The 26,915-nt window shown below is 41.9% G+C and overlaps 1 protein-coding gene across 5 annotated transcripts in view; it reads left to right on the top strand.

Annotated features, from left to right (window-relative positions):
• Positions 1 to 26,915, top strand: part of LOC132825897 (receptor-type tyrosine-protein phosphatase alpha-like) — a 298,285-nt gene that overhangs the window by 51,088 nt on the left and 220,282 nt on the right. For all 5 annotated transcript variants that reach the window (XM_060841716.1, XM_060841555.1, XM_060841887.1 and 2 more), the window contains exon 2: positions 12,305 to 12,378. The gene's annotated coding sequence lies outside the window, so the exon portion shown is untranslated. The remainder of the gene's footprint in view (positions 1 to 12,304; positions 12,379 to 26,915) is intronic.

Consider the following 26,915-nt stretch of genomic DNA (forward strand, 5'->3'; position numbering starts at 1 on the left):
AGCAGATACAGCAGAGGCGGAGGAATTGGGAATACGGGATAGCATTTTTGCAAGAGGTAGGGTGGGAAGAGGTGTAATCCTGGTAGCTGTGAGAGTCGGTGGGTTTGTAAAAAATATCAGTGTCAAGTCGGTCATCATTAATGGAGATGGAGAGGTCCAGGAAGAGGAGGGAGGTGTCAGAGATGGTCCAGGTAAATTTCAGGTCAGGGTGGAATGTGTTGGTGAAGTTGATGAATTGCTCAACCTCCTCGTAGGAGCACGAGGTGGTGCCAATACAGTCATCAATGTAGCGGAGGAAGAGGTGGGGAGTGGTGCGGGTGTAATTACGGAAGATCAACTGTTCTACTTAGCCAACAAAGAGACAGGCATAGATGGGGCCCATACGTATGCCCTTGGCTACCCCTTTGGTCTGGAGGAAGTGGGAGGATTCGAAGGAGAAATTGTTAAGGGTAAGGACCAGTTCAGCCAAACGAATGTGTGTGTCGGTGGAAGGGTACTTGTGGGGATGTTTGGAGAGGAAAAAAACGGAGGGCTTGGAGGCCCTGGTCATGGCGGATGGAGGTCTAGAGGGATTGGATATCCATGGTGAAGATTAGGCATTGGGGGCTGGGGAAGCACAAGTCTTGGAGGAGGTGGAGGGCGTGGGTGGTGACTCGAACGTATGTGGGGAGTTACTGGACTGGGGGGATAGGACAGTGTCGAGGTAGGTAGAGATGAGTTCAGTGGGACAGGAGCATGCTGAGAGAATGGGTCGGCCAGGGTGGTCAGGCTTATGGATCTTGGGAAGGAGGTAGAACCGGACAGTGTGGGGTTCCCGGACTATGAGGTTGGAAGCTGTGGGTGGGAGATCTCCTGAGGTGATGAGGTTCTGTATAGTCTGGGAGATGATGGTTTGGTGATGGGGGGTGGGGTCATGGTTGAGGGGGCAGTAGGTAGAGGTGTCCTCGAGTTGGCATTTGGCTTCAGCGGTGTAGAGGTCAGTGCTCCAGACTACCACTGCGTCCCCTTTATCCGCTGGCTTGATGGTGAGGTTGGGATTGGAGCAGAGGGATTGGAGGGCTGAGCGTTGCGAGGGTGAGAGGTTGGAGCGGGGGAAGGGGGTAGACAGGTTGATGCTGTTAATGTCTCGGCGACAGTTGGAAATAAAGAGGTCGAGGGTAGGGACCAGCGTGGGGTGTCCAAGTGGATGCAGTGTGTTGGAGGTGGGCGAAGGGGTCCTCAGAAGATGGGCGGGAATCCTGGTTGTGAAAGTAAGCTTGGAGGCGGAGGCGACAGGAGAATTGTTCGACGTCACGGCATTGATTAAATTCATTGATGCGTGGATGGAGGGGGATGAAGTTGAGTCCTTTGCTGAGGACTGATCGTTCGTCCTCAGTGAGCGGGAGGTCTGGAGGGATGGTGAAAACTCGGCAGGGCTGGGAGCTGTGATCTGGTGTGGGTGTGGAACTGGGAGTGAGGGCAGAACCTGTAACTGGAGTGGGTGTGGTGGTGGGGAGAATGGGGGTAGAGTCACGCGCAGGGGTAGTGTTCCTCTCGGGTTTCTGGGGGGTGGGGATAGTGACAGTGAGGTCTGTGGGGAGCGTGTTAGTAGAACGCAGGTGAGTGGCGCTAGCGGGGGCGGAAGTGGTGGTGACCATGGCAGTAGGGGTGGTGGAAGTCACTGAGCGTGTGGCATCAGCGACGATGTGAGGGACAGAAGTGATGTCACGTGTGATGTATGAGGAATTGTGAGGGGTGGAAGTGGTTGTGGGGGGTCGCCATGATGGGGGCGGAAGTGACGTCATCAATCAGCGTGGGGGTGGCAGCTGCATCAGCCGCATGGCTAATGGCGTCTGAGTAGGTTCCGAGGCCAGGGGAATGTTCTGGAATGTTTGAGGAGCGCTGGTTGTGGAGGTGGGTAGATAAAAGTTTGTTGTACTTAGTTTTTGATATTTGAGATAGAGTTGAAATACTGTTTGTTGAGAGTGTGAATTCTCCTGAGGATATAGTACAGAGTGGGTCCTTTGCAATTCTGAGAGATTGTGGACCTCGGCTGAGGCAGGGCTGACTGTAGAGAGGTTAGGTGCTGGCGCATCGCTGCGAGCGTGGAGTGGAGGATCTTGAAGGAGAACCATTGCTGGTGTTTTTGAATCTGGAGTCTGTACTGTTTGTCCTGTTCGGGTCCGAACTCTGCTGGTTTAAAGGTGGTCTGGAGTCCGTGTGGGGTGAGTTGGTTACGGAGGCAGGCACTGAGGAAGCAAATGTGGCTGTGGTACCGAGTTTGTTTCACGACATGGTTGAAGAGCTTGAGGGCAGAGGAAATGACCTGGGAGTTGCAGTGGGAGAGGGACTCCCTGAGATTCTTGTAGAGAGAGGAGGAAAACTTCTTCAAGGCAGGCATCCTTGCAAGAGGATTCGCACCCTGTTTCTGATCCAAGTCATGCTGGCTGAGCCTCTGTCTCACAAACCCAAAACTTAACTCTTTCCCTACCTGCTCATACCTTATGAACTTTCTCAACCCATGGAACGCAAAGATGACAGCAATCAACAAATTTCCAAGACCAAACTCAAAGAAAGAGGTGCTTTGATTCTTAGGACTCAGTGGATTCTATTGAAAGTTTGTTCCGAACTTCAGCAGTGTAGTGGCACTGTAAACTGATTTGTTGAAGAACACAAAGTTTCGGTGGACAGAACAATTCCAGGAGGCATTTGACCATTTGAAAGCAATTAATCACCCAACCAGTTTTAGCTACACCAAAATTTTCAAAACCTTTTAAAGTCTCCATCGATGCTAGAGACATAAGAGCTAGAGCTGGAGCTGTACTGCTACAGGAAGATTAAGATGGGATTGAACTGCCAGTTTGTTACATTTAGAAGAAACTAAACATCCACCAGAAGAAATAATCCACAATAGAAAAAAAATTTCTGCGGCCAGTAGAGAAAAAGCAGAATGGTGTATTGTTTCCCTGGTGCCAGGATCAAGGATGTCTCCGAGAGGGTGCAGAATGTTCTCATGGAGGAGAGGGGCCAGCAAGAATTCATTGTCCACATTGGAACCAATGATATAGAAGGGAAAAGGTTGAGATTCTGAAGGGCGATTACAGAGAGTTAGGCAGAAATTTGAAAAGGAGGTCCTCAAGGGCAGTAATATCTGGATTGCTCCCAGTGCTATGAGCTAGTAAGGGCAAGAATAGGAGGACAGAGCAGATGATTGCATGGCTGGGGAGCTGGTGTATGGGAGAAGGATTCACATTTTTGGATCATTGGAATCTCTTTTGGGGTAGAAGGGACCTGTACAAGAAGGACGGATTGCACCTAAATTGGAAGGGGACTAATATACTGGCAGGGAAATTTACGAGAACTGCTTGGGAGGATTTAAACTAGTAAGATGGAGGGGTGGGACCCAGGGAGATAGTGAGGAAAGAGATAATCTGAGACTGGTACGGTTGAGAACAGAAGCGAATCAAACAGTCAGGGCCGGCTGGGACAAGGTAGGACTAATACTGCATTTATTTAAATGCAAGGGGCCTAGCAGGGAAGGCAGATGAAATCAGGGCATGGTTAGGAACATGGGACTGGGATATCATTAGCAATTACAGAAACATGGCTCAGAAATGGGCAGGACTGGCAGCTTAATGTTCCAAAATACAAATGCTACAGGAAGGATAGAAAGGGAAGCAAGAGAGGAGGTGGAGTGGCATTTTTGATAAAGGATAGCATTACAGCTGTGCTGAGGGAGGATATTCCTGGAAATACATCCAGGGAAGTTATTTGGGTGGAACTGAGAAATAAGAAGGGGATGATCACCTTATTGGAATTGTATTATAGACTTGCTAATACTCAGAGGGAAATTGAGAAACAACCTTGTAAGGAGATCTCAGCTAACTGTAAAAATAATAGGGTAGATATGGTAGGGGATTTTAACTTTCCAAACATCGACTGGGACTGCCATAGTGTTAAGGGTTTAGATGGAGAGGAATTTGTTAAGTGCGTACAAGACCATTTTCTGATTCAGTATGTGGATGTACCTACTAGAGAAGGTGCAAACCTTGACCTACTCTTGGGAACTAAGACAGGGCAGGTGACTGAGGTATCAGTGGCGGAGCACTTTAGGGCCAGTGACCATAATTTTACGAATTTTAAAACCGTGAGGGAAAAGATTAGAGCAGATCTAAATGTTCAAGTTCTAAATTGGAGAAAGGTCAATTTTGACTGCATTAGGTAAGAATGTTGAAAAGCTGATTGGAGGCACATGTTCACAGGTAAAGGGATGGCTGGAAAATGGGAAGCCTTCAGAAATGAGATAACAAGAATCCAGAGAAAGTATATTCCTGTCAGGGTGAAAGGGAAGGCTGGTAGGTATAGGGAATGCTGGATGACTATAGAAATTGAGGGTTTGATTAAGAAAAAGAAGGAAGCATATGTCAGGTACAGACAGGATTGATCGAGTGAATCCTTTGAAGAGTATAAAGGAAGTAGGAGTATACTTAAGAGGGAAATCAGGAGGGCAAAAAGGGGACATGAGATAGCGTTGGCAAATAGAATTAAGGAGAATCCAGAGGGTTTTTACAAATCTATTAAGGACAAGAGGGTAACTGGGGAGAGAATAGGCCCCACAAAGATCAGCAAGACAGCCTTTATGTGGAGCCACAGGAAATGGGGGAGATACGAAATGAATATTTTGCATCAGCATTTACTGTGGAAAAGGATATGGAAGTAGATGGTGACATCTTGTAAAATGTCCAGATTACAGAGGAAGAAGTGCTGGATGTCTTGAAACGGTTAAAGGTGGATAAATCCCCCAGGACCTAATCAGGTGTACCCGAGAACTCTGTGGGAAGCTAGAGAAGTGATTGCTGGGCCTCTTGCTGAGATATTTGTATCATCGATAGTCACAGGTGAGGTGCCGGAAGACTGGAGGTTGGCAAATGTGGTGCCACTATTTAAGAAGGGTGGTCAAGACAAGCCAGGGAACTGTAGACCAGTGAGTCTGACCTCAGTGGTGGGGAAATTGTTGGAGGGAATCCTGAGGGACAGGATGTACATGTATTTGGAAAGGCAAGGATTGATTCAGGATAATCAACATGGCTTTGTGTGTGGGAAATCATGTCTCTCAAACTTGATTGAGTTTTTTGAAGAAGTAACAAATAAGATCGATGAGGGCAGAGCAGTACATTGATCTTTATGGACTTCAGTGAGGCGTTCAATAAGGTTCCCCAAGGGAGACTGATTAGCAAGGTTAGATTTCATGGAATAAAGGGAGAACTAGCTAATTGGATACAGAACTGGTCAAAGGTAGAAGACAGAGGGTGGTGATGGAGGTTATTTTTCAGAATGGAGACCTGTGACCAGTGGAGTGCCACCAGGATCGGTACTGGTTCCTCTACGTTTTGTCATTTACAAAAATGATTTGGATGCGAGCATAAGAGGTACAGTTAGTAAGTTTGCAGATGACACCAAAATTGGAAGTGTAGTGGACAGCGAAGAGGATTACCTCAGATTACAACAGCATCTGGACCAGATGGGCCACTGGGCTGAGAAGTGGCAGATGGAGTTTAATTTAGATAAATGTGAGATGCTGCATTTTGGGAAAGCAAATCTTAGCAGGACTTATACACTTAATGGTAATGCCTAGGGAGTGTTGCTAACAAAGAGTCCTTGGAGTGCAGGTTCATAGCTCCTTGAAAGTGGAGTTGCAGGTAGATAGGAAGAAGGCGTTTGGTATGCTTTCCTTTATTCGTCAGAGTATTGAGTACAGGAGTTAGGAGGTCATGTTGCGAATGTACAGGTTAGGCCACTGTTGGAATATTGCATGCAATTCTGGTCTCCCTCCTATCGGAAAGATGTTGTGAAATTTGAAAGGGTTCAGAAAAGATTTACAAGGATGTTGCCAGGATTGGAGGATTTGAGCTATAGGGTGAGGCTGAAGGGTGACCTGATAGAGGTTTACAAAATTATGAGGGGCATGGATTGTATAAATAGACAAAGTCTTTTCCCTGGGGTGGGGGAGTCCAGAACGAGAGGACATAGGTTTCGTGTGAGAGGGGAAAGGTATAAAAGAGACCTAAGGGGCAACTTTTTCACGCAGAGGGTGGTATGTGTATGGAATGAGCTGCCAGAGGATGTGGTGGAGGCTGGTACAATTGCAACATTTAAAAGGCATTTGGATGAGTATATGAATAGGAAGGGTTTGGAGGGATATGGGCCGGTTGCTGGCAGGTGGGACTAGATTGGGTTGGGATATCTGGTCGGCGTGGACAGATTGGACCAAAGGGTATGTTTCCATGCTATATATCTCTATGACTCGATAACTATTGAGTTTGGTACTTGCCTTACAAAATTTTAATGTGTATGTCATGAGCAATGTGGAGAAAGTGAGGTCTGCAGATGCTGGAGATCAGAGCTGAAAATGTGTTGCTGGAAAAGCGCAGCAGGTCAGGCAGCATCCAAGGAACAGGAAAGCTGTTTCTGGGAATAGGAAAACTTTCCTGAAGAAGGGCTTATGCTCGAAGCGTCGAATTTCCTGTTCCTTGGATGCTGCCTGACCTGCTGCGCTTTTCCAGCAACACATTTTCAGTCATGAGCAATGTGTCAGACATGGTTGTGTACACGAATCACAATCTTCTTACACTCTTAGAACGCTTTAAAGACAAGAATGTGAGACTATTTCATTGGAGTCTTATGGTGCAGATTTTTAAATTAAAAATCATGTTGCAGTCATAAGAATGTAATCGCCGATGCGTTATTGCGAATTTAACTGATCAAGAATCGATAAGATACATATATATATATATATATATATATGGGAAGATGTTAAGATGACCTTCACTTAAAGTTATCTGTATATTATGGTAATGTGTTTAAAGAATAGAAAAGAAAAGGTGCTGAGATCGTCAAATTGTTAAACTTAATATTGGATCCTATATTGGATCCTGAAGACTGCAGGGTCCCTAGTCAAAAAATGAGATGATGTTCTTCTAGCTTGCTCTGACCTTCACTGGGGAGCTGCAGCAAGCCTGAAGCACAGATGCTGGCCAGGAAATATTTTGGTATGTTGAAGTGGCACGCAACTAGACTCTCAGGGTCATTTTTGCAAACAGAATGTTTGTGTTCCTGGAAAGTGGTTACCCAGTCTGCATTAAGTCTCCCCAGTATAGAGCAGACCACATTGTGAGCAGCAAATACAGGGGACCACATAGAGTGAAGTGCAGGTAAATCACAGCTTGTCTGAGAGGTAAGTATGAGGCCTTGGATAGTGGAGAGGGATGAATTAAAAGGGCAGGTGTCACACCTTCTGCAGTTCTGTGGGAAGCTGCCGTGGGGATTGGAGGAGGGCTGGACCAAGGTGCCTTGAAGGGAACATACCTAAATCTCTCATGAATGATTTGACTCTAAATTTTAGACGATGACCTAGTTCTAGAATTACTAGGTCAGAAGTCACACAATACCAAGTTATAGTCCAACAAGTTTATTTGAAATCACAAGCTTTTGGAGCACTGCTCCTTCGTCAGATGATTCTACCTGACAAAGGAGCAGGGCTCCAAAAGCTTGTTATTTCTAATAAACTGTTTGGACTCTGTCATGCGACTTCTGACCTTCTCCACCCCTGTTCAACACTAGCACCTCCACATCGCAGCTGGAATTCCTAACCAGTGGAAGTGCCTTTTCTTTACCCTGCATTTCCTGTTACTATCTGCTGCCTTAAGTGTTGAATTTATCCATGTTGATACATGATGAAAGCACTGTGTATCTTATGTGAAATTCCATGCAGCAATTCAGCAACGCTCTTTTGATAGTTACTTTGGTCCTTTGGCTGTTGCCGTTGAGAAGGATGCAAGACAATGAGAGTATAACATCACCTTGAAGTTCTCCTCAAGCCACACAACATTCTATCATAGATCTAAACCACCATTTATTCACTGTCACTGGATCTAGATCTTGACTTCCTTACTAGTAGCATTGTGGGTGAACCATATTAGATGGAGCACTGTTAGCCAAGAAAACAGCTCAACATTGTTTTTTGAGAGCAGTGAGGAATAGATAGCAACTGCTGGCACTGTCAATGATGCACACTTTACAGTTACTTCTTGAGGCTTCTGCCCGAAGATAGGTCCAATCTGCAAGGCCATAACCACCTCATGAATCTCCAATCCACTCCAGTTGGAGCAAGGTTTGAACCTTGTACAGGGGAGTAATTTGATCCATGACAACAAACGGAGTGAATTGTTACCCTGAGGAGTCTGAATTGCTGTGGCAACATGCCTTTTTACGTGGGTACAACAAGCAAGCGTGTGTAGACCTATGGATGCATCCGGGCAGTGGGAATGGCAGTGACCCCAGAGCTCATTGCAGAGACCCAGAAACCTGTTTCAGAGACTCCAGTGAATGTTAAGCACTGATGGGAGGAACAAGAAGAAGAGAGAAAGATGAACCCGACTGCAGTAAAATCTATATTCTATGTTTTGAAACATTTATACACTTTGTATGTAACACACACAAAAACACATCACTGTATTTACTTATACATGTGGCTCGAAATCTAATGTGATCATAGAGATTCCAGTTTCTTCACATCAGGAATCTGTCAGAATTTTACCACACAGCATTAGCCTTTGTTGAAAGGATTTATAAGCTGATACTCAGTCTGTTCTGCCTGTGTTGTAAATGCATATTCCTTTTCTATCAAGTCCTGGGGAAGGACTTGAAGTTAGAATTTCTGATTCAGAGGGAAAAGTACAGTGTGCTGCACCATAAGTCGTCATGCATGAACAAAAGAAATTGCAGAGAAGCTTGATCTACACATTTCATATCTGTGCTCAACCTTGATGGTGTCATTCAGATCCAACTAAGTGGTAATTAGAGTTGAACATGAAATGTTCAAATGCAGTTTCAAGATAATTAAGAATAGGCAATGAATGTTGCAGGTAGCCATTTTCCATGAATTAATTTTTAAAATTATCTAAGTGGATATATTGGCTATCCAGATAATCTGAGCATTTCTGGTGTTGGATTGCAGAGAAGCAGCACCTACATTAGAGCATGTTATATTGTACAACTTCAAATTGCCTTTTGAGTCATTGTCGTAAGCAGTCCTTCAATTTGAGTCATATGGTGAGTCTGGAATCAGGCCAGACCAAGTAAGGTAGATTTCCAATCCTAAAGGACATGAGTGAATCAGGTAGGTTTTTATTACACTTTACAGTAATGTGATGGTCTCCATTAAGCTAGTTTTGAAAATTGTTGTAAGATAGTTATGGAGGGGTGTTTTTCAGTTTGGAGGTCTGTGACCCATTGCGTCAGTGCTGGAACTCCTCTCTTTCTGTAATAATGATTTTGAAAACGTAGACTGGAATCTATGCCCTTTAGGACTCTGCCAGGTCTGTTAGTCATAGTGCTACTGAGCCATCCTTGGTGGCAGGCATAAACATAGAGAACATAAATAGAAAACAGTACACCACAGAAACAGACCCTTTGGCTTAATGTGTTTGTTCTGACCATGATGCCATTGTAAACAAATCTATTTCCTGCCTATTCATGAGTCTGTCTAAATGTCTCTTAGATGTTGCTAGTTTATCTGCTCTTGCAACCCCCTTGGCAGACGCTCCATGTTGCTACCACCTGTGATGGAAAAGCATTTTCATCCTTTAAGTTTATAGATGACACAAAAATTGGATTCGTGGATAGTGAGGAGGGTTGTCAAAGGACACAGCAGGATATAGATTCAGTTAGAAAATTGGGCAGAGAAATGGCAGATGGAGTTTGAGGAGATGCATTGAGGGAGGTCAAATGCAAGAGGAAAATAAATGAGGAAAAAATAAATAAAAATGTGTGGAGCATTGATATACAGATGAATATTGGAGTGCAAGTCCATAGCTCACTGAGACTGGCAACTCAATTGGAAAAGATGGTAAAGAAGGTACATGGTATGCTTGCCTTCATTGGTCTGTGCATTGAATATAAAAGTTACAGCTAATAAGATTTCTGTTAGACCACGATTGGAGTATTATGTGCAATTCTGGCTGCCACATTATTGGAAGGATGTGAAGGCTTTGGAGAGGGTGCAAAAGATGTTTACCAGGATGTTGACTGAATTAGCGTGTATTAGCTGTAAGGAGAGGTTGGACAAACGTGAATTGTTTTCGCTAGATCATCATAGGCTCAGGTATGACTTAATAAAAGTATACAAAATTGAGCCATGGATAAGGTGAGTCGTAGGAGTCTACCCAAGGTGGAAATATCAAATACTAGGGGGCAAAGGTTTAAGGTGAGAGGGGAAGTTTAAAGGATGTTGCTGTGTTGTACTGTTTTCTATTTATGTTCTCTATATGTTTATGCCTGCCACCAAGGGTGGCTCGGTAGCACCATGACTGACAGACTTGGCTGAGTCCTAAAGGGCATAGATTCCAGCCTAGAGATGCAGCAGGCAGTCAGGAAACCAATAATATACAGAAAATGCTTGCCCTTGTCCTTTCTCTTCTACCTATAATACCAACACATTTATCTGTTATCACACTGTTGCACAGTCCGAATTAAGCCAGGTCTGCCTTCGTGCTGAGGATATCCTCTATTCTGTGGCACTACCATTCTGCTAAATGGATAAATTTCAAATTGATTGAGCACCTAAAGATTGAGAATTCACATGGGACTCCGGGCCATCAGCAGGAGCAAAATTATATTCACCGCAATCTGTAACCTCATGGTCAGTCATATCCTCCACTTTGATGTCCTAGCGTAATGGTAATGGCAATCCTAATTCGTTTGAGATTATGGGAAAGCATGTCAGAAACAACATCAAGCATTCTTAAAAATAATGTGTCAATTTGATGAAGCTATAGTATAGGACTGTTGGCATGCTGAACAGCACGAGTAGTCTCCAAAAGACACAGCTAAGCAATTCCACAATCCAGGGTTCAAATGTGTTTTGTGATCCTGCTACATTCATTCATGAATGGCCTTCAACCAGTTTGAGTGACTCTGTGCTGAAGGCATTGGATACAGTAATACATTAGATCAGGCTGTATGGGTCTTGGCACCATTGTAGTATTAGTACTGAAGATCTGTGTTCCAGACTGATCTGTGGCCATAGCTAAATTGTTCCAGTACAGCTACAGCAATGTGAAAAATTGCCAGATTTGGCCTGTCCACAAAAAAGGCAGGACAAATCCACTTTGACAAGTTGCTGCCCCAATTTGTCTATTCTCTATCATGAGCAAACTGATGGAAGGTATCATTGACACTGTTAAGTAGCACTCATATAGAACATAGAACAAGCACAGGAACAGGCTGGCTGTGCTGACCATAATGCCATTCTAAAGTAATCCCATCTGCCTGTACATGCTCCATATCCCTCTATTCCTTGCCAGTTCATGTATCTGTCCAAATGCTGCTTAAACATTGTTATTGTATCTGCTTCTACTACCTGCTGAGGAAGTGCGTTCTAGACACTGACCTCCCTCTGTGTTAAAATTAGAGTTGTTCACATGTCTTGTATAAACTCTCCATGCCCTAACCCCCCACCACCACCCTCACTCCCTACTCCTCACCCAGTCCCCCTCCTCCCCTTCACAACGACTTCAGTAATTCATAAATAGTCTTTAATCAGCATCTTCCAAATCTGTGTCATCTTTTCCTAGAAGGACAAGAGCAGCAGATACATGAGAACACCACCAACTACCCCACACCATTAAATTTCCCTCCAAGCATCACATCCTCCAAAATTGGAACTGTATCGCCTTTCCTTCATGTTGCGAGATAAAAATCTTGAATTCCTCCTTGACTATAGTGGGTTGACCTGCATGCTGTGTATTGCGGTGGTTGAAGAAGGCAGTCTGTTACACCCACTTCAGGGCAATGCTGTATAGACAATAAATGTTGGCCCAGCCAGTGACACCAACATCCCATGAACAAATTAAACAAAAAAAGGGTAATAGATGAAACTTTTAAACCATAAGTTGCTCTGTAGTTCACTGGAAGTAAGCAACAGCTAGTTCAGTCAAAACTTGAGATGGTAATATGCTATACACTTTACAAAGGAAAGAAATAGCAGGGTAAGAACAGGGATTTGAATAATTCTTTCAAAGAAGCATAACAAGCATGATGACCTGAACTGTCTCCTTTGCAGTGCAATTCAATGTTTTTAAAAATGTATTTTGATATTTACAATTTATTAGATTATTTTTACCTATTCAATGCTTAGTTCATGTCTTTGTGATTTTCTGTGAAGCCTTGAGACATTTTTCAAAGTGTTGCTTTACTTCATGCCACAGTTTGCATGACTAAATATTATTGGAACATTAAAAGTGCTTATAATCTTCTTTAATTTCAGGTACCATTACTGATTTCTTATTTGGAGGCCAAATGTAGTATTCCTTAAAAGTTGATGTTTTTGCGGTGACTAAGGTAGGAAAACTACTTAAGGCAATTAGAAAATGTAGCAAATTGATATCCTAATATCTGATGTGTGTAACAAGAAAACTGATAGCATGTGCGGACCTGTTAATTTATCATTGGAAGTTAGGTGGCAAGTATTGAAGTTACTGTTTCAAGTCCATAAAATGACCCCTGTGACTGAGGAATTGTGTTTTTTCAAGTCATAGAGGTCTACAATACAGAAAAAGGTAATTTGGACCGTTGAGACTGTGTACCACTCAAAAAGCCAACCACCAAACTATTCTAATCCCATTTTTGAATATTTAGCCCGTAACCTGTTTGCCTCAGCATTACAAGCATATATCAAAGTACTTGTCAAATATTATGAGGGCTTCTGCTTCTACCATTCTTATAAGTAGTGAGTTCCAAATTTTCAGCACCCTCTTGATGAAAACCGTTTCCCCAAATCTCCTTGCAACCTCCTCCCATTTAAGTTAAAACAAAACTTCCTGTTTATTGATGTGTTCTGTCTATCCTTATCTGTGCCCCTCATAATTTAATATGTCTCTGCAGTTGTTGTGGGTATGTTCGCTGAGCTGGGAATTTAGTTTGCATATGTTTCATCCCCTTTCTAGATGACATCCTCAGTGCTGTGGAGTCTCATGTGAAACGTTGCTATACTGTGTCGGTTGGAATTTATTTGGTTTTGTTCCTGCTGCTTCTGGTTGCAGTTGTTCGATAAACACATTGGTTAATATACTGGGTCTAGATCAATGCGATGAACAACTAGTAGCAGCAGGAACGAAACCAAATAAATTCGAACTGACACAGTATAGCAGTGCTTCACAGGAGGCTCCACAGAACTGAGGATGTCACCTAGAAATGGGACAAAACATCCGCAAACCAACACACCCACAACAACTGCAACAGCACCCAAGCTATCAATTTTCATAAATCTCAATCAAATCTCCTTTCAGTCTCATCTGCTCAAAGCAAAATATCGATCCAGTCTCTTTTCATAGATAAAACTCTCCAGTCCAGTCAGCATCCTGGTAAATCTCCTCTGTGCCTTTTTTCAGTGCATTCACATCCCTCCTATTATGTGATTTCAGGAAATGCACACAATATGCTAGTTGTGAACTAACCAGCTTTTTATGCAGTTCCAGCATCACTTCCATGTTCTTAAATTCTTTGTCTCGGCTAATAAAGGTATCTCTACCTATCTTGCAACATTAAGGGACTTGGACATGCTCTGATCAGCCCTTCACCAACCCAATTTTACAATTTTTGTAATCTAAATAGATAGAAAGGTAGCTAATGCTTAGAGTTTATGATGAAGGATTTAGAGGAGGATTTGGATGTCAGAATTCAAGTTTGCTTAGTTTACCTTTAGTCCAAGTCAAAACAGTAACATGATGACAAGTATGGATTTAAAATTTTAAGGAGTAAATAATCAGCATCCAATTTTAGCCAAATTATGGCCTGCAAAATTGTGACTACTGTTCTGTTACACGCAGCTAGTGCATAGAGCATAGAACATTACAGCACAGCACAGGCCCTTCGGCTCTGCACCAACCTGTGAAATTAGTCTGCTGCCATCTAACCTACACAGTTCCATTATTATCCATATGTACAACATTCCAACATGGAATGTTAATTTGAAGTTCTAATGAAAGAACATTTGCTGTTACTCTTTTTCATGTAAAACACATGAAACTTTACAGAAAAACAGCTGGCTTGCAATAAGCTTGCCTTTGTTATTAGATATCTGATCCAGGACTGCATTAACACATTCAAATATTTTTCTTTCAAAAAATATCCACTTGCCCTTCAAACTGACTTGTGCCATTTTCTACACTAGGATTTCCCACTATATGATCCTTTGTGTGAAATTTTCTGAGTTATCGATTTGTTTTGAGGAATGAGTAGACCATAGATTTAAGTAGGTTTAAGTTAAGTAAATTTTAAACTTAAGTTCACTGATGAATGCTGTTACTAAACTTTGTGTGAAGTTGTTTTATTTTCTGATTTTGTCATCATCAACCTAACTATTCATACATGGTCATTCTGATTGTTTTGGAATGCTGTGCAGTTTATAGCACTTTATTGTTTCAAATAATTTTAGGTACAGTTACTGGAAGAATCTTGCTGATATATTGCAGAAATTGTATTTTTGTTGCATGATTTAAAAATTGCATTTTGATTTGAATTCACAAGATTGAGTTTTAACAGAAAAGCATTTAGGGCTAGCAATTCCTGATATCCTAAAGATTTTTTTTTAAAGTACCCTTTAATAGAGAGACTGGACTATCTAAATGTAAATATATTCAAATAAATTTTGCACATTACTTGTGTTACTTGGGTTTTCCCTGAGCATTTTGTTAAAACATTACAAAATATGACAACGATCAGAAGGTAAAACTGATAATCTGTTGTGTACTGCAGCATCAATGAAAACGAACTATCCGTACTTGAGGTAGTTACCTGGTATCTTGGCTCATTTGATAGTCCCATATTTTTAATCCATACTTTTTCTGTATGAGCATTTCATCGAATGTCTGCTCCATCTTCTTTGTATCATCCACAAGGTAATCTGTCCTATAATTGTTCACCCTGACTAGATAGCTCAATTTAGAATAAGAGTTTTGAGAAGATATGTAGCTCAGATTGAGATCCTGGCTGTAAGTTTGCTTGCTGAGCTGAAAGGTTCATTTTCAGACGTTTCGTCACCACACTAGGTAACATCACCAATGAGCCTCCGGTGAAGCGCTGGTGTTCGTGACCCACTTTGTATTTGTGTATTTAGTTTTCCTTGGGTTGGTGATGTCATTTCCTGTGGTGATATCCGTTCCTGTTCTTTTTCTCAGAGGGTTGTAAATGGGATCCAAGTTGATATGTTTGTTGTTAGAATTCCAGTTGGAATGCCATGCTTCCAGGCAATAAATGTTATGAACTAGCCCAGGGCTACTCAAAACATATTTAAGTAGGAAGCCCCAGACCATAACTTTGAAATTTGTTTCGGTAAGTGTACCGTGAAAATTACCCAGAGTAAGCTAGCTAAGTTGACCACTAGATTTTAAAACAGACAAAAATTTATTCACAAAAATTACACAATGAAACACAAAGAGCAGAATAAAGAACCCCTAAGAACTCAGCCTATCCAACTAGACTTAATTATGCTGTTCCGAATATGCACAACAGTCCCAAAAAGCACACTCCCTTTTAGAAACTAGTATAAATGGAACACATGCTTACAGGTTGAAGTTGAAGGGCAGAGAGAGAGAGTGTTTCCACACAGATCTCTGTTAAACCTCCCCAGTTCAAGACTGAACTAAAAACTGCTCAGCTCAGCTAGCGAGCTGACCACTCCCTTTTCTTTGTACAGGTCACTTCTGAAACAAGACCACTTTGGCTTGAAGTCTCCTCTGTTTACATATAAACAAAAGATCTCTCAAAATCCTTTTCACCTCTGTACCAAACCAGACTGAACGGAGCCTGGCCTGGTTTGCAAACCCTCTTTTTTTAAAAAAAAACAAGGACAGAGTCTCCTTGAGCCAAGGAACAGCTTTTAGTGAAAAAAGGGACTAGCTTTGTGGCACGTATCTCTGTCTGGCTTGCCCAAGGATTATGTGTTGTCTTAGTCGAATGGTTTCCTTCCTCATCTGTATGTAAGGATACGGGAGAGTGGATCATGTCTTTTTGTGGCTAGTTGATGTTCATGTATCCTGGTGGCTAGTTTTCTACCTGTTTGTTCAATGTATAGTTTGTTACAGTTCTTATAAGGTACTTTGTAAATCACATTAGTTTTGCTTGTTGTCTGTATGGGGTCTTTCAAGTTCAATAGCTGCTGTGTTTTAGCTGCTGTTTAAGAGGATACAAAGATTTTGTACAAGGCCCAGCAGTTTCCCCGTTCACTTTGCTCAGGTCATCGGAAGTTGTTTGTCCTATTGCTTTTCAAAACACTGAACACACTACATTTTTTATATTAATCTACCAGAATGTCAACATACCATGGAAGACTCTAGACTCACCATTCACCTTTTGTGAACACCAATGCAAAGTATTCATTAAAAGCTTCATTCACTTCCTCATTTCATGCAAAACGTTTCCTTTGTCCTTGAACCTTTCCCTGTTGCTCCCCAGATATTAAAGTGTCTTGGGAATTTTCTTAATTCTGTTTGCCAAGAGCATTTCATGACTCCCTTTTAGCCCTCCTAACTCATTGCTAAAGATGTTTTCCTAGTTTTATTATTTTGAGAGTTGTGTCTATCTTCAGTTTCCCAAACATCTATCTCCTTTTCTTTCTGACTAAGCTCTCAATTTGCCTTATCCTCCAAAGTACCATCCTTACCCTTAATTTTCAGAGGAACATGCTAGTCTTGAACTCTAATCAACTGGCTTTTAAAATATTCCCATGTCATGGGATCTCTACACTCCATCAGCGAGTTATTAAGCCCACCTAGTCCATGCTGATTCTTTAAAAACCATCCCATCCAAACCCCACCCCCACCCCCCAAACTATCCCGTAACCCTGCATTTTCCATGGCTAATCCATCTAGCTTATACATCCCTGGACTGTTTCCTTTGTTCAGAGAGATCCATTGACATGGCTTCATAAGCCCTGCAAAGCAGGTTAAAGGGTTTCTCCAGAAAGCTTGTACTGTACTTGTGCTTAATAAATTTTGGTTGTTCACAGAAGTTGGCATGTTGCAATTGCATCAAGTGTGTAAGAAGAATCTCAAGAAAAAAAGAACCTAACACCCAAGTCACACCTCCGGGATATTGGCGCTCTTCCAGTTAGTTGCAACCTGCGCTGGAAGATATCTTAATCCACATTTTTGGAAGCCCTCCCTCCTACATCAGCTCTTTAGCCATGTGATTTAACTGTACTTTTTTCCTATTCCTAGCCTCATTGGCTTGTGGCACAAGGAGAAATCCTGAGTTTACAACCTTTTTTAACTTACTATTCAACTAGACAAAGGAAAGCCAGTGGGCATGATCCATTTCAGTTTCCTAAAGGCCTTTGTCAAAGTGCTACACTGGAGGCTGCCAAATAAGACCCCATTGTTTTAGGGGCAAAGTACTAGCATGGATAGAGGATTGACTGTTTAGTAGAAGGTATAGAGTTACAGGGGTTATTTTCAGGATGGCAGCAGAATTGTGCCATTGAATGTCAAGGAGACATGGTATGATTCTCTCTTTTTCGTTGTGCTTCGTTTCTGGCACTTGTTAGGAGTGACTTTCAAAACCATAACAACCCTTCTTTGTGTCAAGTATGACTCCAAACAGCTGAGAAAACTCTCCCTCACGCCGGTCAGTTATTCTAATTGTCCACCAATATTTATGGCTGGATATACTGGGACTGAAGAACTTGGATTTCATCTGTTGGTTGTGGGATTCTTAGCTGTTCACCTGTTTCTGTTGTTTGGCATGCGACTATTCATGTATTCTAGCTTCACCAGCTTTGTATAATCTTCGTATTACCCCTCATATCCATAACCCCTTATGCCATGTGCTCCTATTTTGTATAGTAACCTTTGTGGCATTTTGTTAAATCTAATTTTCCAATCCAAATAAACTATATTCACAGGCATCACTTTGTTCACTTTGGTTAACCCTTCCCTAAAAAAAATTATTAACTAATTAAAGAAGATTTCCTTTGAATTAAATCATGTTGACTTTGCCTAATCACATTATGATTTTCAAAATATCCTTTAACCTTCTTAGTAACTCGAGCAATTTGCCAATGACCGATATTAGATTAACTGACCTTTAGTTTCCTGCTTTCTGTTTTCCTATGTTCTTGGATAATGGAGTCACATTTGTGATTTTCCAAATTATTTGGATCCTTGCAGATTGTTGAAATTTGTTGCCAATACTTCCAGTATAACTGCAGCCATTTCTTTTAGAATCCAAGGACTTCAGGACTAATTATTTTCCTGGTGCCTCTTCCTTGACTATTTACATATGTGGGCTTGCAAACCTTAGGTTTAGGATTCTTAGTGTCCAGAATGTTAAATAAATTTAATAGAAGTAAAGCATCAATAACTTAAGGCATATAGTTTTATGAAGTTGAAAATTGAGACTACATACAAAACTCAGTCCAAAGTTTAAAAAGACCACCACGATTTTGTTGACCAGACAAGAAGTAGAATTTATAGTGACGGAGTGCTCAATTCAATGCATTCTCGATCATAAGACTCCAAAGCTACAGCAATTTGGTTGACACTCATTTGTGCTCTGAAATGGTTCAAAAGATGTTTTAACGGTTGCTGTGAAGTTTCAACAAAGAATTTAAACTGTGCGGACAATCTGGCAATGACCTGGGCACTGGAAATCTAGATGGCAAAAAAAAGCCCTGTCAACTCTGCAAAGTCCTCTTCAGCATTTGACGGTTAGTGTCAACATTGGGAGAGCTATCTCAGACTAGTCAAGCAACAACCTGACATTGTCTGGAAGGTGTGATTCAGTGAGTAAGACAATGACCCAGACATCACCATTACCATCCCTGGATGTGTCATGACCCCAGTAGGAGGGCACAGTGCTACACAATTGGGAAGGTGTTACCTTGTGACTCTTCATTGATTCTGGACTTCACAAAGTCTCATGGTTTCAAATTAATAATGGGCAGGGAAATACCTGCTGATTACCCTCACGTATCATCGTCCCTCAGCTGATTAATCAGCTCCATGTTGAACAACATTTGGGGGAAGCATTGAAGTTGGCAAGTGTACAAAATATACTCTATGGGGAATTTCAGTGTCCATTAATGAGAGGGGCTCAACATCAGCATTATTGATTGAGTTAGTTAGGTTCTAAGAGGCACATCTGTTTGATTGGATGTGTGGCAGGTGGTGAGGAAACCAATATGAAGGGAAAAGTATACTTGACTTCATCCCTACCAACCTGCTGGTTGCAGACACATCTATCCATGACAGTATCAGAAAGACTGACCACTGTGCACTCCTTGTGGAGACGCAGTCTTGCCTACTCGTTAAGAATACCCTCTGCATGTGTGTGGTTCTATCTGGACAGGCTTTGAACAGAACTAACAGTTCAAGACTAGGCTTCCATAAGGTGCTGATGCTGCGCATCAACAGAAGCAGAGTTGTACTCTTAACATCATGACCTGGCATGCCCCAATTGTACCATTAACATCATGCCAGGGAATCAACTCTGGTTCAATGGCTAGTGCAGAAGGGCAGGTTAGGAGCAGCACCAGGCATACCTAAAAATGCGATGTTGAACTGCTGAAGCAACCAACAGGACTACTTGTGTCCCAAGCAGTAAAAGCAACAAGTGATCGAGCTGAGCGATCCCACAATCAACAGATGAGATCTAAACTCTGTGGTCCTAACCTATTCCATCGTAAATGACAGTGGCAATGAAACAGCTCAAACACTGGAGGAGGTAACTCCACATATTTCTGTATCAGTGATGGAACAGCCTAACACACAGGTGTACAAAATAATGAGAGGAATAGATAGAGTCAATAGCCAGAGACTTTTTCCCCAGGGCAGGATTGACTAGTACGAGAAGTCATAGCTTGAAGATATTAGGAGGAAGGTATAAAGGAGACGCCAGAGGTAAGTTCTTTACACAGAGTTGTGAATGCATGGAATGCGTTGCTAGCTGTGGTGGTGGAAGCAGAGTCATTGGGGACATTTAAGTGACTGCTGGACATGTACATGGATAACAGTGAGTTGAGGAGTACGTAGATTAAGTTACTATATTTTACATTAGGATTAAATCTTGGCACAACATCGTGGGCGAAAGGGTTTGTTCTGTGCTGTACTTTTCTATGTTCTATAAGTGCAACAATAGGCTGAGGCATTTCCAGCAATCTTCAGCCAGAAGTGCCAAGTGGATGATCCACCTCGGCCTCTTCTAGTCGTACTCTGTATCACAGATGACCGTCTTCAACTGATTGGGATTTGTTCTTTCGGTACATCCACGATAATGTAACCAAATTCTGAACAAATGCCATCCACAAGTTTGGTGATGACACCACTGTGGTAGGTTGGATATCAAACTGCCATGAGTCACAATACAGAAATGAGGTAGAGGGCTTGGTGTCATGGTGCAATGATAACGACCTCTTTTTCAATGTCAGCAAAACAAAAGAACTGACTATCGACTTCAGAAAGAAAGGAGGAAAACACGCCCCAATCTACATTAAGGGAGGTGAGGTTGAGAGCATCAAATTTGTCGGAGTGACAATAAGTGACAACATGTTCTGGACTCCACATAGATGCAAGGGTCAAGAAGGCACAACAATGCCTCTTCTTCCTCAGGCAGCTCAGGAAATTTGGCATGTCCATAAGGACGCTCGCTATCCTTTACAGATGTACCACAGAAAGCTTACTATCTGGATGCATAACAGTATGGTATGGCAGTTGCTCTACCTAGCACAGCCAGACCATTGCAACCATAGATTCCATTTACATTTCTTGCTGTTGCAGAAAGGCTGCCAACATTATCAAAGATCCCTCCCTTCGGCAACCTCTTCTATCAGGCGGAAGATAAAAAAGCTGAGCTCGTACACCAACAGGTTCAAGGACAGCTTTATCCCCTGCTGTTATTAGACTGATGAATGGATTCTCTTACTTCAAATAATGCTGATCTTGCTTAGCACACCTCCTGTACTGTGTAACTTGTATGTTTCGCTCTGTCTGAGCACCCCATGATCTTTATGCCCTTGCTTGTTATGGTCTGCCTGTGCTGCGTGCAAACAACATTTTTCAATGTACTTAGGTACGTGTGACTACAATAAATCAAATCAAATCAAATCATTTCATGCCATGTGATATCAAGAAATAATTGAAGGTATCAAATCGTGCAAAGGCTATGAGTCACAACATTCTGGCAACGGTGCTGATGATGTGTGTGCTCCAGAACTTGCCCCTCCTGTAGCCAAGCTGTTTAAGTACACTTGCAACACTGGTATCTACTCAGCAGTGTGGAAAATTGCTCAGGTATGTCCTGTACACAGAAAGCAGGGCAAATCCAACTTAGCAAATTGCTGCTCTATTAGTCTCGTCTTGATCATCGATAGAGTGATGTAAGGTGTTCTATCAAGAGCACATGCTTAGCAACAGTCTGCTCATTGATGCCCAGTTTGGGTTCTTCCAAGCCTACCTAGTTCCTGACTTAATTACAGCCTTGGATCAGGCATGAACAAAAGTACTGAATTCCAGAGGTTAGGTAAGAATGACAGTGTTTGACATCAAATGTACATTTACTGAATGGCATCAACAGGAGTTGGGAGCAAGCTCTCCTCCAGTTGGCATCAAACCTGTCACAGAAAAAGATGGTTGTGATTGTTGGAGGTCTGCTCGAGACATCTGCAGGAGTCCCTTAGGTTAGTGTCCTAGACCCAACTATTTTCAACTGCTTCATCAATGATCTCCACTGGAAAGTCAGAAGTTGCATGCTCGCTGAGGATTGCATCTTGTTCAAATTCAACAAAATCAGAACAATATCTCGGCTTGGGCTGACATGTGGCAAGTAAGCTTCGTGCCACACAAATGCTAGGCAATGACAATCTTCAATAAGAGACAATCTAACCACTGCTCCTTGACATTCAATGCTGTTACCATCACTGAATTTCCTCGTACTAACTTCCTGACCAGAGCCTCAACTGGACTCACCATCTAAGTACTGTGATTGTAGAAGTAGGTCAGAGACTCAGAATACTGCAGCGAGTAACTCACCTCCTGACTGCTTAAATCCTGTACACTTTTTCTACAAGACACAAGTCAAGAGTGTGATGGAATACTCACTTGTCTGGATAAGTGCTGCTCCAACTTGAAGCTTGGCGCTATCCAGAACAAAGCAGTCCTCTTGATTAGCACCCCATCCACAAGCATACACTCCTTCCACTTCCGACAGTCAGTAGCAGCAGTGTGTACTATCTCCAAGAAGCACTGCAGGAACTCTCAAAGATCCTTAGCCAATACCTTGGTGGGTCTACCTACAGCATGTGGACTGCAACAGCTCAAGAAAGCAGCATGCCACCACCTTCTCATGGACAACTAGAGATGGGTAATAAATGCTGACCAGCCAGCTACACCCACACCCATGTGTAAATTAAAAATAGTTAAAGCAATTTGAGTACCGTATTGTTGGTTTGATATGATATTGCTTGTGTTGTGCAGTAAACTTGTAATTTGAGGGAACTTCAAAGGATTCAAGGTTGAATTTTAGATTTAACGTTTAAGTTAAAGGTAAAAAATTGACAAATGGAATATAATGTGGGAAACTGTGAAGTTTTGCCCTTTGGCTGGGAGAATAGAGGAGCTAAATATTATTCAAATAGAGAAATATTGCAGAAGGTTAGAATAGTGTGATTTGGAAGTCCTTGTCCTTGAAGCACAAAAACCTGGCTTCCAATTTTAATGGGTAATAAGAAAGACATATGGAAATTTGGTCTTTCTTTCAAAGGCATGGAGTATAAAACCAATCAAAGCACTAGGCAGACCACAGCTAGTATATTGAGGGGATAGTTCATCTATAAGGTCTTATGCTTCATAATTGGAGCTATTGAATCCAAAAGTAGGAGTGTGTTGCTGGATCTTTCGTAAAGTGCTAATTTGGCCTCAACGAGAGCATTGTATCCACTTCTGGCCACCACCGTTTGTAACGGATGTGAGTTTCTTTTGAAAGGTGCATGAAGCATTTTGGAAGTAAATTGCCAATTTGTTGGCTTGTGCCTAACCGGTACATAGGAGAATTATTTGGGTGGGCATCAAATACATCAGGAGACTTCATTGGAAATGTGTAACGGTGATGTCAAGATGTTGGAGTGGGCAAATCTTCAAACAGCTTGTCTCCCAATCTCTTCAAGCATTACTTGCCCCTCATGTAGCAATATCTGCCATTCATACATTGTACTTATCAACCATTTTCACTCATCAAATTGAAGTGGAAGCAAGTCAATATCTACTCTGGAGGGCTACCTAAGACCAGGTCCTTGAAAAAATAGCGTAGAGGTTATCTTGCTAACTAATAATTCAAAGCCTGGGCAAGAGTTAAAATTCCACAAGAGGAGGAAGGGAATATAAATTCAATTAATTAAGACTTTAGGAACTCCCTTCCTAAAGCACTGAGGTGTCGCGACAGGTATGCAAGTTCAAGAAGGTATTTCGCTGCCACTGTCTTCTTGGCAATTAGGGAAGGGCAGTAAATGTTGACTCAGCCAGAACCAAAACCTTTAAATGAATGAAAGAAGACCTGCAAATCCATCTGGTTCACTAAAGTCCTTCAAGGAAGGAAATGGTCTAAATGATTCCTGATTCTCAATATGGTGGTTCTTAACTGTCCTTGAAATTGGTTTAGCACACTAGTTAATTGTATACAATCTTAAGAACAATTAGAATAATCAATAAATGCCCCATAATACCCCAAAATGCTCAATGAATTTATAAACAAAACACACTTTACATTTGGTAAAGAATTAATTAAAATGTTATGATTTATTTGTGTTCTGTCTGGTGTATGTTTCCTTACTGAAGGAAGCTGTTGGTGTATACTGATGTATTCCCTAAAGATTCTGTATTGTTTGCCAGTCAGTGTTTTGATCCAATAATGAAGTATAATGATCTGGACTCAGGATTTCCAGGTCTTGTATCCTGTTTAAAGCCAAGAAGCCGCAAGGGTATCCTGTACGTGTTGTGCATCTGGCTGTGCTCTGGGGAGCCTGAATGACATCTTTGTTAATGCATATGCTCCATCCGTTGCAGTTAAAATTGGCATCAGCAAAGACCATTTAATTTGAATTTTATTTTTGATTTTATTTGAGCTACTTAGTGAAATATTTTCTGCTTTGGAGGTTAAGATTGTGCTGGGGAATTCCAATTCTTTTGCATTATCATTTTGTGGAAATTTGGCCACTTCTGGGGCAAATGAACAAGGATGGGACTAATTATATAGCTGTTAGAGCCAGCAGTTATGGCAATATGAATAGCTTTTTGTGCAGTAAGATCTCTGATTCCAAGTTACTTAATGTCTGTAGCATTATTTTGACATCAGCAGTGGGATGTTTGGGTTCTAAAGTTTCTGGAAATGCTTTCAGGAAAAAAATGGCTGCTTGAATGTGAAAACAGTTGTAAAGATTGAGAAGTGTCGTCACAGAGCTTCAGTGAGTTACTGCAGTGCATCATGCAAATGGTGCACACTATTGGTACTGTATGTTGGTTATGAAGGGAGTGGATTGGGCCCCAGTTAAGTGGGCTGCTTTGTCCTGATAGTGTGTAGTTTCTTGACTGTTGTTGGAGCTGTGCTGATCTAAGCAAGTGGGGAGTATTCCATCATGCTGTTGATTTGTCCCATGTAAATGGTAGACTGGCATTGTGATATAGGGTGGCACAGTAACTCATTGGTTAGCACTGCTGCCTCACAGCACCAGGGTCCCAGGTTGGATTCCAGCCTTGGGTGACTGTCTGTGTGGAATTTGCACATTCTCCTCATGTCTGTTCCGGTTTCCACCCACAGTCCAAAGATGTGCAAATCATGGTAAATTAGCCATGCTAAATTGCCCATTGTGTTAGGTACATCATTCAGAGGGAAATGGGTCTGGGTGGGTTACTTTTAGGAGGGTTGGTGCGGAGTTCTTGGGCCGAAGGGCCTGTTTCCACACTGCAGAGAATCTAATCTAATGCATTTCTAATCCTCTCCGCCCCCTTTTTATTATAATGGGAACCACCTACAACTTAAAAAAAAGCCTTCAACGAGAAGAGTTGTGACAGCAATTTATAGTGATGTTGCATGTTGTTTATTTGCTAGATATGTATTAAAATAATCCCTTTCAAACCATACAAGTTGCACTTCTCTAACATGTGGTTGTTTTAAACTAATTGAACATAGAACATAGAAAAGTACAGCACAGAGCAGGCCCTTTGGCCCACGATATTGTGCTGAGGTTTAATCCTAATGTAAAATATCGTAACTTAACCTACGTACCCCTCAACTCACTGCTGTGCATGTGCATGTCCAGCAGTCACTTAAATATCTCCAATGACTCTGCTTCCACCACCAGACGTCCTGTATTCCATGTATTGGACTTGTGCATGCAGATGAAATTGGTTTAGGATGTTCAGCACTAACATGATGGGCCAAAGGGTCGTACTGTTTTATGTTTATGTTCTTAGATGTTAACTTTGTATCTGTCTTAATGGATGCTGCCAGGTGTGCTGAATTTCTCCAGCAATTGTTTATTTCAGATTTCCTATACCTTTGCTTATTTGCCTTCAGGGCTATTCATTCTGTGCTCATCCTGTGGCTGACTTGGGCTTCAGTTTTCTCTGCTGCTCCGTATCCTGCTTGGAGCTAGATTGATGTATGGTTTATTTAAATAAATTACTGTCAGAGTGATTGGCAGTATTGAATTAATCTTGCTTCTTGTGCACAAAACTGAACAGTTTTGTATTTAGTTGCCAATATTATACCTGTGCTGGAACAACTTGACTAGTACTTATGGAGCACTGCTAAAGTACAAAGGATATGGGTTGGCCACACAGTCTTCAGTGAACAGAGTGCATGCAGCTGTGTCTTGACATCAAGGCAAGTGGTTTGCTCAGTGGTTAGCATTGCTACCTCACAGCGCCAGGGACCTGGGTTTGATTCCAGCCTTGGACGACTGTCTGAAGAGTTTGCACATTCTCCCCGTGTCTGCTTGGGTTTCCTCCGGGTCCTCTGATTTCCTCCCACAATCCAAAGATATTCAGGTTGGGTGAATCGGCCATGCTAAATTGCCCATCAGGTTCAGAGGTGTGCTGGTTAGATGCGTTAGTCATGGGCAATGTAGAGTAATAGGGTAGGGAAATAAGTCTGGATGGGATACTGGGTGGGAGGGTTAGGCTGAATGACCTGCTTCCACATTGTAGGGATTCTATGATTCAATGAATTGAATAGGCCAGAATTTATTCTGTACAAGATCAAGGAAGCTATACTGAACTTGTATACGACTCTGGTTAGACCTCATCTGTAGTATTGAATGCAGTTCTAAAAGGATGTTAATGTATTGGAGAATGTGCAGAAGAATATTTCCAGGAATAAAAGGATTATGAACGTAAATTGAAAAAGTTGTGATTGTTTCTTGGTGAGCAGACTAAGGAGAGATTTGCAGAATGTTTTCAAAATCATAAAGGGCCTGGAGAAAGATAGAGAAAAGATTTTTCTGCTTATACAAGGATAGAGAATCAGAGGGCACAGTTTTAAAATATCTTGTTTAATAAAAAGCAAATACAAGGTGAGAAAAAAATGGGTTTACAATGGGCCAAATAGCTTCCTGCACTGTAACTATGTTGTGATTATGGGGATCTCTGATGAACCATTAGCAATAGTATCAGGAATAGGCTGTTTGGCCCTTTGAGCATGCTCTGCCATTATGTACTCATGGCTGATCCCTGACACTCCTCACAGTCGTTGTCCTGCTGGAGGAAGGGTGTTATGAAATTTGAAAGGGATTTACAAATATGTTGCCAGGACTGGAGCTTTAGGGAGAGGCTGAATCGGCTGGAGATATTTTTCAAGGAGCGTTGGAGGCTGAAGGATGACCTTACACAAAT

Source organism: Hemiscyllium ocellatum, chromosome 1 (assembly GCF_020745735.1).
Source record: "Hemiscyllium ocellatum isolate sHemOce1 chromosome 1, sHemOce1.pat.X.cur, whole genome shotgun sequence".
Lineage (NCBI taxonomy): Eukaryota > Metazoa > Chordata > Chondrichthyes > Orectolobiformes > Hemiscylliidae > Hemiscyllium > Hemiscyllium ocellatum.